This window comes from Lissotriton vulgaris, chromosome 7, assembly GCF_964263255.1.
Source record: "Lissotriton vulgaris chromosome 7, aLisVul1.2, whole genome shotgun sequence".
Lineage (NCBI taxonomy): Eukaryota > Metazoa > Chordata > Amphibia > Caudata > Salamandridae > Lissotriton > Lissotriton vulgaris.
Genome location: NC_141695.1, coordinates 1,721,641,626 through 1,721,658,759, shown reverse-complemented (window position 1 = coordinate 1,721,658,759; position 17,134 = coordinate 1,721,641,626). Strand labels below are relative to the sequence as shown.

At 45.0% G+C, this 17,134-nt stretch overlaps 1 protein-coding gene across 1 annotated transcript in view; it reads right to left on the bottom strand.

Moving 5' to 3' along the window:
- The window catches only part of CDCA3 (cell division cycle associated 3), a 30,842-nt gene extending 20,373 nt beyond the window's left edge, over positions 1–10,469 (bottom strand). The window contains exon 1 of the mRNA XM_086932926.1: positions 10,400–10,469. The gene's annotated coding sequence lies outside the window, so the exon portion shown is untranslated. The remainder of the gene's footprint in view (positions 1–10,399) is intronic.
- Between the last annotated feature and the right edge of the window lie 6,665 nt (positions 10,470–17,134).

Sequence of the window (17,134 nt, the reverse complement as noted above, 5' to 3'; positions counted from 1 at the left end):
CCCAAACCCACTGACATGTGGTTTCCTCTTTATAGACGTTTCCTATTACTCTTCCCCATAATGGCATTAAGCAAATAACCACAAAGGGTTGAAACATTGACACAATAATAGTGTACTGAGTTTATGTAATTCAGGAGCCTTCAACTCTATGATGGCGTTTAGAACAAACTGTGCATCCTGTAGTCACTATAACACACATTTCTTTGTTTATTTGAAAAGATTTATATAGTGCTGGCTAGAAACTGAGGTATCAGAGCGTTTTACAGGAGGACGAACATTGTTTCAGAGCATAGTTACAAGTTACATGAGTTTCTGAAGCGAAGTTACCGGTGTTAAAAACATAGATGTAAGGAAAAAAGCAGGCAAGGGGGTGGGGGTGGGGGGGGGAGGGGTTGATTCAGGGGAGAGAGGATAGGAGCAGGGGAGGTAGACCAAGAATGAGGAAAGGAAAGAGGAGGGTGAAGGAAAACCCAACCGGGAGACGAGGAAAAACAGTGTCTGACATCCGGTGTGCTGTGATCCCAATGGAAGAGGTGTAATTCCCACACTACCGCTGTGTGTGGTCCCCTTTGCACTGTGGACTCTCTCACAGGGGTCTCAAACTCCAGGGCACAAATACTGGATCCCTCCCCAACAAGGAGAGCTTTGGCAAGGGGCGCCATTCCCACACCTCTGCCGTGTGGGGCGCCCTTGTCGCTGTGGACTCTCTCAGGGGGGTCTCAGACTCCTGGGTATCCATGCTGGGTCCCTCCCTAACAAGTGGAGAAGGAGCGCTTTGGTAAAGGGGCACACACAATGGTGGTAAGTTTAGGGATAATGATGTATTGCGTTGTATTACAGTTTTAGAATCCGCCCATGGGGCATCGTCATTGTCAGTCCAGGCAGGATGTCTCAGTCATTGGAGCCCTTGGTGGCGTAAGGCCTGCAGCATGAATCTGGCTAGACCCGGAGGTATCAGAATGCTTTACATAAGGAAAAAGATTGTTAAAATTTACAGAATTTCACAGTAGTTACAGATTCGAGACAGTAGTTACTAGAGAACACGAAAAACAAGAACCAGAAAGACCAATGGAGTGTTGGGAGTCGATAGGAAGAAAACAACAGCGGAGAAAACGACAAGAACATATGTCCGAAGTCTGGCTGGGTTGGGGACAGTCCAGAGACGGGCGAGTGGAGATGGCAAGGATGGTAGGATCGGTAAGGGTTTGTAGCTTGGCTGCCATCTTATAGTCAGGCAAGTTGAGTCTGATTGGCCACTGCGATTCAGCAGCTAGGCATGCCTCAAGTTCCATGGCTTTGTTAAACTCAGTTATGTCATTTATATATATGTTATGTCACATATATAGGTGTATATCTCTGAAAGTCTGCGATATTGTTCAATAACTAATTGGGCTATGCAATATATCACTCTGACCTTAAAGAGTTGAAAGATTAATGAATTAATAATAATTTTTAACATATGAACTACGTATCCCACAATGCCTCATTATGGATGGAGTGGAGATCTAGTATAAATAGTGAAAAGCAAAAAGGGCCTTGGTTTACTACTGTAATCAAGACCATGATGGTCTGAGGAGGAGAGCGATAGAGTGAATAAAAGTTTGAAGACCCAAGCCAAGTGCCACGTATCTTTCATTGTTGAAAAGTGTTTTGCAAGACTAGTCCTGTTTCGCCATGAGCACCAGCTGATCTGCACACCCCGCCAAGGACTGTGTTGTGATAGATTTATATCTAGCGCACTTCTTACTAACTTAACACACTTTCACTGCGCCATTTCGGAACACCTCTTGAATTTCGAATGTATATAACAAGAGCCTAATAAGGTAGTCTCCCTATGATTCCTAATTTTGAATAATCAAATAAAAAAAAAAATTTTCTAGTAAAACCAATCTACTGATGGTTATTCACTAGGTTACCATGAAAGTTTAGGTTCACACTAACCCCGTTCGGGGACCTCGTTTCTATTACTATACTATCCAGGTTTACTGAGACGTCCCTTCCTTGGCTTACGAAAACGTACCAGAGAAGGCGTCAAATTTTGCTCCTCAATGAAGTCAAATACGCCATGGTACAGTGCAGCTCTGCCAGTGGGAGATTTCAGAAAACTGCAGCTGGAGGACTTCAGGGGAAGCTTGCTCAGCCACAACAGGCGCTTCAGATTGCTTTTCTTCAGAGTGGACTCACATGTGAGCACTGGGTGAGGCACACCTCCCGCACTTCACATATAGAGGCTTAACCGTTGCTGACTAGGTGACACTCTCCTATTCAACATCCTCCTTCTTAGGGTAGGTGCTCACAGGGGTGTGGAATTTAATCAAATATCTACTTGTCCATGGGACAGGTAGCTTCATGAATCTACTTGCCCTGTAACAAAATCCACTTGCCCCTTTGGTGCCATGTAGTGCAGTGACAAATAATGGCGGCAATCTCATTTTATAAGAGCTCTGGTAATAGTCTCTCTGATTTATACCAGGGTTCATCTATCTATATAAAAACGAAAGTATGTCTGTTTGTCCTTTATGCATTACTACACCATTCATCCGATCACCATGAAACTTTAGGAAGTTGTTGAGTACACTCCCGCGAAGGTTTCTGGCAAAAAAAAATGTTTTAAAGGGAAATTTGTTAAATATCGACCCCCCGGCCCTCATAATCTTTCCAATACTGAACGTTTAAATTTTCCGGTGCGACTCGCTTTTGCAATGACCATCAACAAAGCACAAGGACAATCTCTACAAGTGTGTGGACTAGATTTGGAGAATCCGTGCTTCTCACATGGACAACTGTATGTGGCCAACTCACGCGTCGGAAAACCTGATTTATTCGTGCACGCACCAGACGGAAAAACAAAAAATACCCTGTATCCACAAGCACTCGAATAAATAAACAGAATTAAAACGACACTTTAAAATGTTTTCCACATTAAAATTAATAAGTTTCAATAAAAATGACAATGTAAATTGAATGTTATCATAACAAGTTTCCTTAAATTTCCTTTCTTCTGAGATTGCAGCAAAGCGCAAGCTAGTACTATATAAGGGTTTGAATACTAGCAAATTCCTTATTTAGCCATCTATCTGCAGATCTACATACTGGGGCTAGAGGTAGTGGTAAGCAATGGTTCCGAGGTTGAACTGCCTTTTAGAGTTCGTGCAAACCTAGTAACTTGCACGTTTAAGTGGTTTTCATCAGCTCTTCTCTAATCTTTTCGGACACTGACAAAGGTTAGAAATGTACTACTGACAATGGCAGAAGGAACATTTCTTCCTAGGCTGGGAAAAATGTGGTATGTGGAAAAGTGAACGTGTAAACGATCAACAGATTTTCACACAAAACTATGCAATCATATTTGGTAGTGATAAAATGCAGTTCACAAATATTTTCTAGGGGTACGATTGCCTAGCCTTCATACGAACACATGAAAGCTGTGACCTGCGCCAATGCAAGAAAATATACCATGTGTGAACTTTCGTGACTTTCTTTAATAATTGGGTTCCTAATTATGTCTGGTGCAAGACCTTTTGTTTTTATGAAAATTCTATCTATTGACTGGCTTCACTGTGAGAGTCAGAATTCTGCTCTTTTACAAGCAGCGTATCAGAACACATAGTAGTTTTGTTTAGTTGTAGGAAATACTATGGCAATGTGTGCTTCGAGACCAAAATCTATTTTCCAATAGTTTTTGTAATGGTTAGGACCCAGCAGCACCAGCAACAATAAAGGTTTAAATAAACTAAGTCAAAACAAGACATGCATTGACAAAACCAAAAGGTTGACCACCAAAGTCAGACCTATTGGTGTTGCCAGTGCTTGCTTATTTTCATGTTTCACATAATCTTGCAACTGGTTACACTGATTTTCCATTATGAATATATTGTTTGGAAAAACTAACATGCATCCACATATTTTAATAAATTATGCTTCACATAAATGGTACCAAAAATGTCACAGTAGTTTAGCAAAAATGGAGGTACGGGTTTTAGCGGTGGTTTAAGATGGTTATCGTCTTAAGAAGGAGAGTTTTTACAGTGGGTACCTTTGTGATTTCTGCCGTAAAGAACATAGCATCAGTGCACTTTCACATGGTTTTACTGTCCCTCCTGAGAAGTTTCCACTATTAGCTGTTCCTGGCTTTAGTACCTTTCAGCGGTACCTTCTCCATGTATGCACTCGCTCTGCAAGTGATTTCTTTCCAGCAGAAAAAAAACTGTCTTCCTCTCTGCCTAGTGGTAAAAGTATCAGCAATGTGTTTTGCTGTAACGTTCAACCCAAATGCAAGGTGTAGCTGTTGTAGAGAATCTGAAGCTACGGGAAGAGAAAACAAATATAACACAAAGGACAGACTCATAGGCCTCTGCAAAGATTTGGACCCCGAAAACAATACATCTTTTTGAAGTTAATTAGTGGGAAGCCCCCTCAATCTATCATCCCAAACAGTAGGAGGAGATTTTCTTTAGACCAGTTTATCCTAGGGTCTCAACATTTTCGCTTTCCTGGGTCAATTGTTAAGGTGCCAATTTGTATACATTGCATATACACACATGCACGTCTACCCATATTAGCTCCTCTAACTAGTCATCTCTGCCAGTACATTGTAGGTAACCATTCCATATTTTGCTAGTACCAGCACACTATTCACCTAGCTCTTGAGGAAATGTTGCTCAAATATAAAATCGGCCAAACGAAGGCACTGAACCTTCAACCCTGACTCACTTTCAGTTAACCTCATTGTGTGATCCTGGGCAAGTGTTTTGTTTACTTGGTTCTCCGTTTCTTAATCTACTAAAATTGGTGGTACTTGGATAAAGGTTAACCTGTTACTAAACACTACCTAAAACAAGTGTATATTGCTGAACAGTGCAGAGGCACTGGGTTTAACCCAACCTTTATTAGTGTTTGCAGGGGTGATTAAGAGTTTAAGCCTTAATTATTGCTGTAAATTAGATAAGGGTGCAGCATATTGGGAAACTCATGGTTGTTTCGTGGGTGAGTTTGACGGTACGCCCTTATTCAATGAGAACTGAACAGACACTGCTGTAGCCCCTTTGTAGGCCTCAATGCACCTAGCCTATTGCAGATATAGTCTTGTGCCCTGGCACTTGAAGAGGTCACCCTCCATTTAGAACCCCATGTTTCCGTAAAGCCATGCTTGGTAGTTCACAGAGAAGCTATACATTCCCTCAGTTCAAAGACAAGGCTTTGGTAACATCAGGTAATTGAAATTAAGATTTACATTGAATGTCTTTCGTACACACATCACAGCACAAGTCGGGGGGGGGGGGTGGACTGAGTCCCCTCACTAATAAGAGGGGACAAAGTCGTGTTTTGCCCAAGACAAGGAAGATCAGGTGTGTCCTTTTTGCAACTGTAGGAACACCCATGCAGTTACCTAGCATTTTCATTACTGTTCCAATGGCAAACATATGCCTTTGTGTTTACTTGCAATGTGGCGCACAGTATTTTTGTGTCACTAGACATCTTCCCTCTCCTCCAGAGGAGCCCGCTCGGCTCTAACCCAGCAGCGATCGAGTCAGGGCGTATGTCAGTATGGCACTGTTAAGAACCTGTCCCCATGAAGAATTGGCCTAAATTCCCTTCTGCAAGTCTCTGGACAAACCAAAGAAACAGGGCATTTTGGTCCTGGACCTGCACCCAGTGAGGCAATTGACTCAACCTTTGTGCAGCACCATGCCCAGGTCCAATTTGCTCAACCCTCGGATGAAAGCCCTTCATGGGACCTCTACGCCCAGGCAAGGAATTAGCCTGGACTTGCCAGTGCAACCGATGAAAGCGATTTAGATACCGAAACCTCTGCTATGGCAGGGCACGTGTAGGAAGGTGGATACCCGACTATGGTTACCCCAGATTTTTTGCCGAGTGTTTAGCTGGTTTTCGACTTAGTTGGCCTGGGATAATGCTAATCAGGGTCCCAGGCTATCTGCTCTCTCTTTAAAATGGACTCCATGTACCCTAGGTACATCTCCAATTGGATATTGGGTCACCTTATCAGCCCCTGTACAGTGTACTATAGGTGCCCAGGGCATAGGTGCATCCAAGGCCTACCAGGGGCTGCAGCATATCTTTTGCCACCCCTGGCTGGCCATCCAAAATGACAACTGGCTGATCACTCAGCTGGGGCAAGGTCGTGTAATCACCCCTTGCTTAGATATAGTATACCTATATCTAAACCTATATCTGGACACATATACACCTATAAGTCACTCCTATGGCAGGCCTCATCAATCCTCTAGGCAGAGTGCTTGGTTTTATGTGAGATGGTGCTCTAGCACGAGCTGAGCCTGTCTGCAGCTTTCGGGACCAACTCCCTTAGCTGTTCTGGGATATTGCCATACCATATACTCTTAAGTGCATTGTAATCCTCGCGGTTACTTGCTAACTTTGGTTTGGCTTTATCAAAACATGTTGTGTAAGGTGTCATACGCTTTGGAATACGACCCCCTCGCCAGTTCTGGCGACGGGGGTAGCATTCTACCCTTCTAGAGGGAGAAGACATGTTACTTTGCTTAACCGCGGTTAAATCTAACCAGAGCCCCAGCATCACAAAATGGATGCTGCTGCCACAAACACAAGTCTGGCCTCCTGCTGCTGACCGAAACTCCGGCAGGGGAGGCCTGGACAAATGGTATCCTGTCACAAGGAGGTGTTACACCACCCCAGACAGGAGATAGTGGATTGTAGCAGGGAGGGTTGAATGAATCTAGACACTGCCTGGGGCGCACAAGGCGTCTCATGCATAGCCCAGTTCAAACCGGTGCTGGGGCACTCCAGCCCCAGCTCTGGCGCGAAACTGGACAAAGGGAAAGGGGTGTAACCACCCCCTTCCTGGGTCCCACCCATAGGAGGGACCTAGCAGGTGATCCAGCCCCTTGATTTGGAATAAAGGTAGGAGCTGTGCCAATGCAATTTAGATCATCCTGACTGAAACTTTGAAATGAAACTCTGGACCCTTCAACATCCTACTCAACGTAGAAGACTGAATAATCTCCCTTGTGGTCAAGGAGTGGCCACCCTGTGCAAGCAGGCACCATCAGCACGACGAGACTTTCTTTGCCGTTGCTCCCGCCGGAACTCGAACGACAGAGACCGACAAGACCTGGACTCCTAGACTTCCAACAGCCCGATCCACAGTCCTAGCAAAGCTTAGAACCGTGGAGGCAATGAGAGACGTGGGACCGGCCATCTTGAAAAGTCAACGAAGTGCTTCCTGTGCAGCTCCCGAGGCACCCTAGACGCTGTGCTTTGGGGTTTGAGAAGCCCCAGCCCCGAGCAGCCTGTGCTCCAAAGATCACCTCTCCACACTCACCGAGTGCTGCGTGGGGCCCCTTTGCACTTTTCCTGCTCGACCCGTTGTCCGGTCGCTTGCCCGTTGGCTAGTGGCCTCTGTGACGACGAAAAACCAAAACTACACTGCTGGTCTGGTTGCTCCAGACTGGCCCCAGCTCCCCTGAAAAGGAGCCATCAAGAAGACATCTTCGAATCCTGCGTGGGTAGCCTTTGTCAAGGCTTGGTGACTCCAAATCGAGTACCGACACCGCCGGCAGCAAGAGCCTTCGTGCGACAGCTCGTGTTCACCAGCTGGTCGTCCTCGATCTTTCCTGGTCCACCTGGCAGCGGAAACCAACACCTTGACATCACCTGACTGCAACCAGACATCGCCTGGTTCCTTCCTGGGTTCTCGCTGGTCACTGGCTAGTGACCTGAACTCTGACCCCTCTGCTTTCAGGTACTCTATGTCTTCGATCCACCCTTGGATCCAACCGGACTCTTCTCTCCTGGCCGCCTGCAGCATCTTCATCTCCAGGCTCCATAGAACTTCACGACGAAACCCGACACACTTTGGCACCTATGGACCTGCTTCCTGTGGGTGAGGTAACGATCTAACTCTGGTGCTCCTATAGTGGATTACACCTCTAGTGTCCTAGTTTTAAGTGGCTAAGTTCTAGTCCAGTCGGAAGTCTCCGCAACCTAACACTTTCTGATTTTTACGCACCATTGACTTGTATGGTAAACGCGGTTGCCTATAGACTCTGCACCCGTATCCTGTGGGCCTCTCCCGACCTAACCTTCGTTAGTCCAGTGTAGGCCCAGCAATTCCCTAGGCCCTTGGCCTGTTCATTGTTAGTGACATGGTACTTATACCACTTTCTTAATATATGGTTTGAGTGGCCACCCGGCCTATCCATAATTGTGCAGCTTACTGTATGTTATACTGTGTTCTTTGTTTAACGCTTGTGCTCCTGTGCTCATAAAGAGTTAAGGGGATTATTCTAGAAATAAATACATATATTTTATAATATATAACTTGTGTGGTGTCCTTTTATTTGGTATGAAAGGGGATTGCATATGGTAAAACAGCTGGCTTCACATACCCTCTTGAGTTTAGCCTAAGACTGCTTTGTCCACGCTACCATTAGGATAGCTGGTCTATAAGGTTGACTTACAACCAATCACCATAAGGGTCGTTTGGACTGGTACATGGTGCTCACTAGAATTAGTGGTCATAATATACCAGGCCAACTTCTCACAGCATGTCTTACCTTGTCCCCTGGACTGTGACAACTGGACATAGCTAGAACAAGTGGTCAGGTATGTTGGGGGTGATGAGTTTTCACCATCCTTGGTCGCACTCGCACTATTTGTGTAGCACTAACAAGGGTAATTTCCATGAGGGAAATGCCATAGGGGTGGTGGAATGTCTTTTTCCCTCACCTCTAGAAAGATGTTTGTTACTGTGTCCAAAGGCTAACAACCTGTACTTACCTTACAACTCTACTTCTGATGACTAAATCGAATGACTTTCTGTTTTGAGTGTATCCTTATCTGCAAGCAGTCAAGGCATTAACGGAATACCAATATATCGAAAGCATAAGACCAAGAGGTTATGAGAGTCATCTGCTACAAACAGCCAATGGCACACCAAACAAGGCATAACCTACATGAACTGGAGGACGAATATGAAGGGAAAACGGAAAAAAAATAGACCCAAAAAAGGATCAATGAACAGGGGATATGCAGCCGCCCAACCCCCCCCCGCCGCCCAACCCCCTCCCCCCCCCTGACAACACCCAGCTGATCATCTCCCTCACCGAAGACCCCCACACCGCCAAAGCCAACCTCCACAGAGGAATGAAGGCCGTAGCCGACTGGATGAAGGACATCAGACTGAAGCTGAACTCAGACAAGACGGAGGTCCTCATCCTCGGAACCACCCCATCAGCCTGGGACGACTCCTGATGGCCCACATCGCTAGGCACAGCCCCGGTACCCACAGACCACGCATGCAACCTGGGTATAATCCTCGACTCCACCCTCTCAATGACCAGACAAGTCAACGCCGTCTCCGCCTCCTGCTTCAACACCCTCCGAATGCTCCGCAGGATCTTCAAATGGATAAATGGATACCCCCCAACACGAGGAAAACCGTCACCCACGCCCTCGTCACCAGCAGACTCGACTATGGAAACGCCCTCTACTCAGGAACAACAACCAAGCTCCTGAAACGACTACAAGGAATCCAGAACGCCTCGGTACAACTGATCCTCGACGTCCCCTGGCGCAGCCACATCACACCCCACCCCACCTGAGAGACCTCCACTGGTTCCCAGTGAAAAAGAGGATCACCTTCAAGCTCCTCATCCACGCACACAAGGCACTACACAACACCGGACCTACGTATCTCAACAACCGACTCAGCTTCCACACCCCCGACTGAAGCCTCCGCTCAACCAACATCGCCCTCGCCACAGTCCCCCCCATCCGGAAAACCACAGCCGGCGGCAGACCCAGGACCTGCCGGCCTTCAGAGGACTTCTCAAGACCTGGCTCTTCAAGCAGGAGCAACCCCCCCCCCCCCCCCCAGCGCCTTGAGACCCTCACGGGTATGTAGTGCGCTTTAGAAATGCATTGATTGATTGAGCTAAGGAGACCCAAGCTTTAATGTCCAGAGAGCCCTGGATATATAGTCAACAGGACATGCATACTCCGATATAAATCTGTACTAAGCACAACACTATAATCCCCGTGCATGCAACTGGCTGGTGATTAAAAACAACTAGATTAGTCACAAAAGTTGATTTAGGGCCATTTCGTAGATACACTACTCTTGGACCCTACCACTGTCTATTGTAAAAGTCAGCAAGGACTTGCCACAAAATGATGATACTCGCCAATTGACTTTGATTTTAATGACGCACATTTTAAGAGACCACGTTAAAAAGAGAAGTGCAAGTATTTCCAACTAAGGCAAACTAGAAGGCTTGCTCCGAAATAGGAAGACCTCGCATACATATTAACACTCCTTCAGTTCACCGCATTAAGCTCCCTCACTTTCGAAGTTTGTAGCAATACATTACAATATTCTTAAAACCCTCTTACGAACCTGTCTCTTGTCTTCTGCCTCTCTTATCCCTTCCCTTTCTCCCAGCTCCTCGTCGCTGTTTTCAAATCTCGCGCTGTAGCCAATCCCAGACAACTTGAAAATAGCGCCCCCGGGTAATTGGACTGCGTATACGAAGTGCCGTCATCTTACTTCCTCTCCGATGATTGGTTAATTTTCACGTCGCTCAATGTAGTTTTCAGATTGCAACAGAGATGGGACAGAATTTCAAGGCTTTAAGCCATGTCATTGGTTCTCCCTTAAGTGATGTTTTTCGCCATTTCGGATTGGGATAGCCTCGTTATATCCAGCCTTATAAATAAACAACGAAAGTAAGGATATAGAGATTCCATGCATTCAACGCATTCCCTGTTTCTAATTGAGCATTTCGTATTGTAGAATGGAAAATCACAAATACTGACCTGCTACTTGCGATCGACTCTTTAACATGGGTATCAATTAAACCAACGCATTAGTTAGGCTAGACTGCAATTTCTTCGGTTTGTCTATCTGTCCATTCTAATACTATAGCCGGAGCGTAAAAAGATGGCCGCCATCTTTGATCACTATTGGTGGTCACTGCGTGGGTAAACATAAACAAGCACTGGCAAAGCCAAAAGGACTCGCGTTTATCTAGAGCTAACCTATTGGCTTTGCTAACACTTGTTGGTAAACCATTTTTAAAGAAAAGTAAAATTAGAAATAAAAATGTTAAAATACTTGAGAAACAGTAAATACTTAACTTGAGGCATCCCAGAACAATACACTGAATTCAATATTTTTTATGTCAATAAATATCATGGTTAATTTATTAATTGTTACGTAAATGTTTGCGGATACAGTGGGAGCATAATTAAAGGGCAACTGAAATTAGCAGAGAAGAGTGAATGTGTCGGAAGGAAGGCGCATCGTGCAGCAGAAGGGTGTGCGCAACAATAATGTGAGTTGTATTGTTGCTGATTGTGTATGTTTTCTTAAATTAATTCTGAATATGTATTATTCTGGATGTACTTGGTACACATATAAGGATATCACAAAATGTGAGTACAGTACTGTCATACAGGATATCTTTATATGAATGTTTTAATGATTTTGGGAAATAATCAGGACAATGTCTTTGGATAATGTGGAAAATTCAATAAATTGATTTAGTTTACATTTAAAATTCTCACATTGTATTGCGTTATTTTGTGTATATATGTTTTTTATTTATGCTTTTTGTGCATTCTAAACCTGAATAGACATTTATTTTCTAGGCATATTTCTGAGTGATGTTGCCCGATGGGATATGGCACAATGTCCTTTTAGAGATTGTGATATATATTCTCCTTTAAACATGTTTGTAGTACATGGATGTGGCGTTAGGACCAGAGCTGCCTGCTTTGGAACCGAGTTACCAGGCTTGAGTCTGGGCATTAGCTGAACGTCCTTTGATTCTGGGAAAATCTCTTAATCTCCCAGTGCCTACCAAAAAACAAGCATTGGCATAGCCAATAGGTCTCTCTTTTGGGACCTTATAAGTATTTAGTTATGCAGCACAATATCCTCGGTTGCATGGCTACACACGTATAAGGTCCCAAAGGCAAGACCTATTGGCTATGCCAACGCTTGTTTTAACAACCGAAGAAAAAGGGCCAGTCCTCATGGGAGGTTACAAATGAACTGATACCAGGGAGGTGTGGGAAGTTCCCACACTGGATCCTGTAGGTGCTCCTGTAGAGGCAAGTCAAGCCTCTGGTTTTGTCAAAATTACTCAAGTTCAAAAATCCAAGTGGTTCATCAAAATTTTATTCAAGAAAGTCATATATTATAATCATAATGACTCAAGTGATGATGTTCAATGTTTTATCCATCATAAACATTTCAAGGTGCAGAAATTCCTATGCATTTCGGGACAGATGTCCCTTCATCAGGGGACTCAAATTAATCCAGGTGTTCAGGTTGCCGCATTCAGTAGCGGATACCGACAGGTTACAAATGAAGACAAGAAGGGACTAACAAGCCTATTAACGAATCAGAAGCCACCATTTACGAAGGGCAATAACACAAGCCAATGACAAATATGGGGGGAGAGTGGGCGGGGCTTCAATTCCATACTCCAAGACTTAACCTAAAAATGGCCTGTTGCTTCCCAATGTAGCTGCTCTGGTGAAAAATAGCCTGCCTATCACCTCTCACAACCTGTTCAGCACAGTAGTTTTACTAGAAGCATAACCCTGAGTTGAAGGAGGGATAAATTATTGCGAGTTTTCAGGAAGAAAGAACATTTATGAAATAAATACAAACATGATTGTGAAAGAATAGGCCTTTCAGCCATCCATCATGTGCTCACTCATCAACCCATCCACCCACATGTTTCCCTCCATGAAGTAACTCATTGATCATTCATTCATCCATCCATCAATTTACACATTCATGCATCCAGGAATCTAATTATTCATACATTCAACCATTAATTGACCCATTTTTGTACTTGTGTGTCTATCCACTATGCCACTTGGCAATTAATCATTCATGTACTGACTTATTCATCAAATTGTTAATTTATTCTCACCTCCAACCATTCATTCATCCACTCATCACTCAAAGAAGTTCATTCATTTAAATAAAGCCAGACATATTGACAATATCAGTGCTTTTTGTCCAAGAGAGTCTCCTACTTTGGACACCTCACCTGCAACTAAAGACAGTGACTGGCTTATCAGCCTTTCCATGTATGTAAATACACATACATAGACACAAGTTGGTACTGGATGGGAAGGGAGTAGTGGTGTTGGGGAGAGTTTGTACTGGAGAAGAGTGCATCCCCCCTTTACCATGTGTATTCCACATGAGCCTCTAATTTGAAGAGACGGAGGGGAAAGGGGGAAGGGTGCTAGCCTGACGAAGAACTGGATTTGGAGCATGTCTTGTGGTGACAGCAGTGCACATATTCTTACTCTACAAACATATATGGGGACCTTTGAGTTATGTTAAATGCTTTCAATGTTTTACTACAAGGATTTGTGCACAACATCATGGTAACAGGTTTGATTCCTGGTATGTCTACCCATCTTTCTGAGGTTGATCAAATTAGTTCCATTAAGTTGGGTAGCAATAAACATTTGCACTTTTAGTGCCAAGCAGCCTAAGGGTGAATGTGTGCATTACAAATGTGCATGTAATGTAGTGCAAAGAACAAGGTGAATGTTGTAGGTTAATGCTTTGTGTGATAGTCTGAGAGCAATAAAGTCAAATTGATCCTTCGATGACTGCTGGTTTGTATGGGTGTGATAGAGATATTATGTGAATGGATGACGAGTGAATGTGAGAATGCCTGAATGGGTGGGGGAAGGATTCTGTGCAAATCAAGTAATCGGAACCTAAAAAAATGTGCAATGTAATCCGATTTTCTCTGGCCAATTCAGCGCTATACAAAACAACAACAAAGAATGGATAAACAAAGGCACAGATCGATGAATGAGTGAATGTGTGATTGGGTTAGTATATTAATGAATGGGTGAGTGCATGGTTAGAGGATTCACAAAAGGACAGATGGGTGAGTGACTGTGGCTGAGTGAGAACATGACTCAGTGGTAGGATGAATGAATAAGTGGATGAGTTAGAGAAGATGTGGGTAAATCAGCAGAGGAGTGAGGACACATGAAATAGAGAAAAGATTGACTACTGGGTTGAAGGGCAAGTGAAAAGATGAATCCGCTTGTAATTTAATGCATGCATTGGTAGGCGAATGTGTAGATGAGTATACCCTCCTCCTTCTGTAGCCCATTGTGTGTCGGTCACTGAATGTTCCAACTCAGCATACTTTCGATAGGGTTCACTACACAGGTAAACCAGGATGTTGCAGGAATAAGCAATGTACAGCTTGTGCTCTTTTTTACAAATGGAAAAATGGACTAGGGCATGTACACATATTACGCTTTGAAAATTCCAGAACTGCCAATATTAAGAGACTCAGATTGCCTTTACCCTTATTCATGCTAGAAAATGGAACGGCCGTAAAGGTCACCCTGTATGTAATAAAAACAAAACATAATGTGTTAAACAAAAGCAATGAGAGTTATAATTTGCCACTTGCTCCTCACCACAGGAAGTTGCTGCTCTTGACCTGGTAGCCTCTAAGTCCTTGGCATCTCCTGGAAGACGCGGTCACGCTGCACAGGGGTCTTAGGAGCGGCCTCTTCCGCTTGGACCTCTGGCCCCGTGGAGTTGCCCCAGACAGGGCCTGTGGGCGCTGAAGAGGAGGTAGATGTCGGGGGCCGCTGACCGAGCAGGGCTGAGGATGAGGGCATGGCAAAACTATGGTGCCGTCCACTAGCCCTGTCTGTCAGCGGCGGGGGAGCAATCAATAAAGATTATTAAAAAACAAGCATTGTCCGCGCGGCCATCAAAGTGAGGCGGCCGCAAACGCAAATGTAATGAGGAAGAGAGTTGTGTGCGCACTCGCGCTAAACCGAAATAAAAAAAAGCGCGCACGCGACGGCAAAAGTAGGCTGGCGAGTGGTGTGCGATGCGGTGCGCGCGGCAAAGGTAAGCCAGGGCGCTAAAAGCTGGCGGCTGCACGTGTGCACGCGCGCGTGAACACAAGCGCTAGGCCGTGTGGCAGCACTTTTGAAAGTCCTAACTAAATGTCTCTCCGGTCAGCGCATGCGCTGGCTCAGGCGAGACCTAATGAATGTGTCCTCGTGGAATTTAACTAGTGCTTATGTAAAGTCGAATTTGCGCTATATGAAAACTGGAAAACATATTTTAATTGTATTTTATGTATAGCGTTTAGAACCCCTGACAAAATCCACATGACTATGTGAACACACCCTTTGGGATCGGCAGTGAACCTGAAGAGGTTCGGGGTGGGGGGTAATCCAATCACATATGTCTCGGTGTTTTGTTGATAGACATTGTGAATGGATGTGTGGGTTAGGAAAGAAAGAAGCAACTATCTCTGTTTATGCACATTACCAATGCCAATAGTTCTCATTCACGAGACATATTGGCAAAGGTGATAGAGCTTAAAACAAGCATTGGGAAAGGCAATTGGTTGCTGCTTATAGACCTATTGACTTTACTAATAAAAACGAACTCGCAAGTGGTTCGGGGGAAGGTTGAAGCAATGCAAAGGGTGAAGAGAAGCACAAGGACGAGATGGAGGAATACTGAGAGCAGCGTGGGCAAGAGAAACACTTAGGCAGGAGAAATCAAGTAAGTGAGGGGCGGGGGAACAGATGCACGCAGGCGAGTCAGCAAAGTGAAGCGGGAGGTACACAGAAGCGACATACAGCACAAGGAGAGGAGAAAAGCATACAAAGGAGACTGCTGGGAGCTGCAGCACAGTACGGAGGTGGATTAAAGGTTGAGGTGGCTGTAGTGCTATCAGAAGAGGGTGCTTTAGAGTAGGGTTGAGGTATGTGCCTGTCTTGGTGGCCTAGTACCGAGTATTGCGACCGGTGTTGCGAGCCAGTACTAAGGTGGATTAGAACTGTGTGGTTCCAGTACAGAGACTAGAGAGCAACCAATGCTACAGGCCATTACTGATGGTGATCAGAGATCTGAGCTGAGTGGTTCCAGCATTAAGGGACTTTAGAGCTGTATGTGAGTCCAGTACTGAAGGCACAGGGGACGGACTCGCGTCTCCACTGTGTGGGTTCTAAATCAGAGGCCGAAGAATACTCATGAATCCTTGTCTTAGGAAAGGCAGATAGCGAGGATTTACAATATGTGTACTAAAAGTAGTCGCACAAATTACAATTAATAGGGCTGTCTGAAATCGGGGAATTGGAGCAAAGGCACACGAGCAGGGACAGCACAAGCAAATATACAGCAAGAGCAGAAGAGCACCATTGCATGCACTTTATTGAAAAAAAAAATGTGCAGGAACACCAAAGCCACGCGTTCAGGCCTGTGGCACAAAGTGGATAAACAGGCACACAAGGGGGTGGGGGCGACGGAGCGTAGAGTGAAGAGCGGTAGTGTAGGACAGAGCCATGAATGGACAGAGAGAGCAAGAGAGACAATAGTGACACATGAGGGAGGCAAGGGAGCGAAAAGTGAGGGTGGAAGGTAATGGAGGCGGACAAAAATCATTGGAAAATAAAACCTGCAGTTTTCTGTTTTTCCTTTCATTCACAGCGGTGGGCTATGAACGCATTAAACTCAACCCCTAAAGACACACACACGAATGCACAGGCAGGTACACACCATACCATGCCCCCAGGGCGAGGGGGCAGGGGAATACATCTCTTTGCTGTTTGTCTGGGCTAAGATGCGTTAATTGTTCAAGGCTGTCCAAAACATTTTCAGAGTGCTGGTTGTCCAGGAATACCCTGGGAGAGCCTAGGCAGTATGTCTGAGGCATGGGAAAGCGCTGCTCTCCACAACCTCTGCAGGCTCCTTTCCATCGGGCAGACATTTTATAACAGGTAGTAAAGGGGGTGGCGGGTGAGATAATGCTGGGCGCTCGTGTTGGTATTGAAACCGGGCACCCATGTGCTGGCTGGAGTAAGAGAGACTCATTAATGAAAGAAGTGCTCACAGACTTAACAAGACGCACCCTGTAACAACCGAAGTAAGAGGGCCAGTCGCCATGGGAGGGTACAAATGAAGACAAGGCGGTACTGAGGAGGGACTATCAAGCCCATTAACCAATCAGAAGACAGCATTTACAAAGGACAATGACACAAGCCAATGACAAATATGGGCGGAGTGTGGGCAGGGTTTCTATTTCATACTCCACCACAAGTC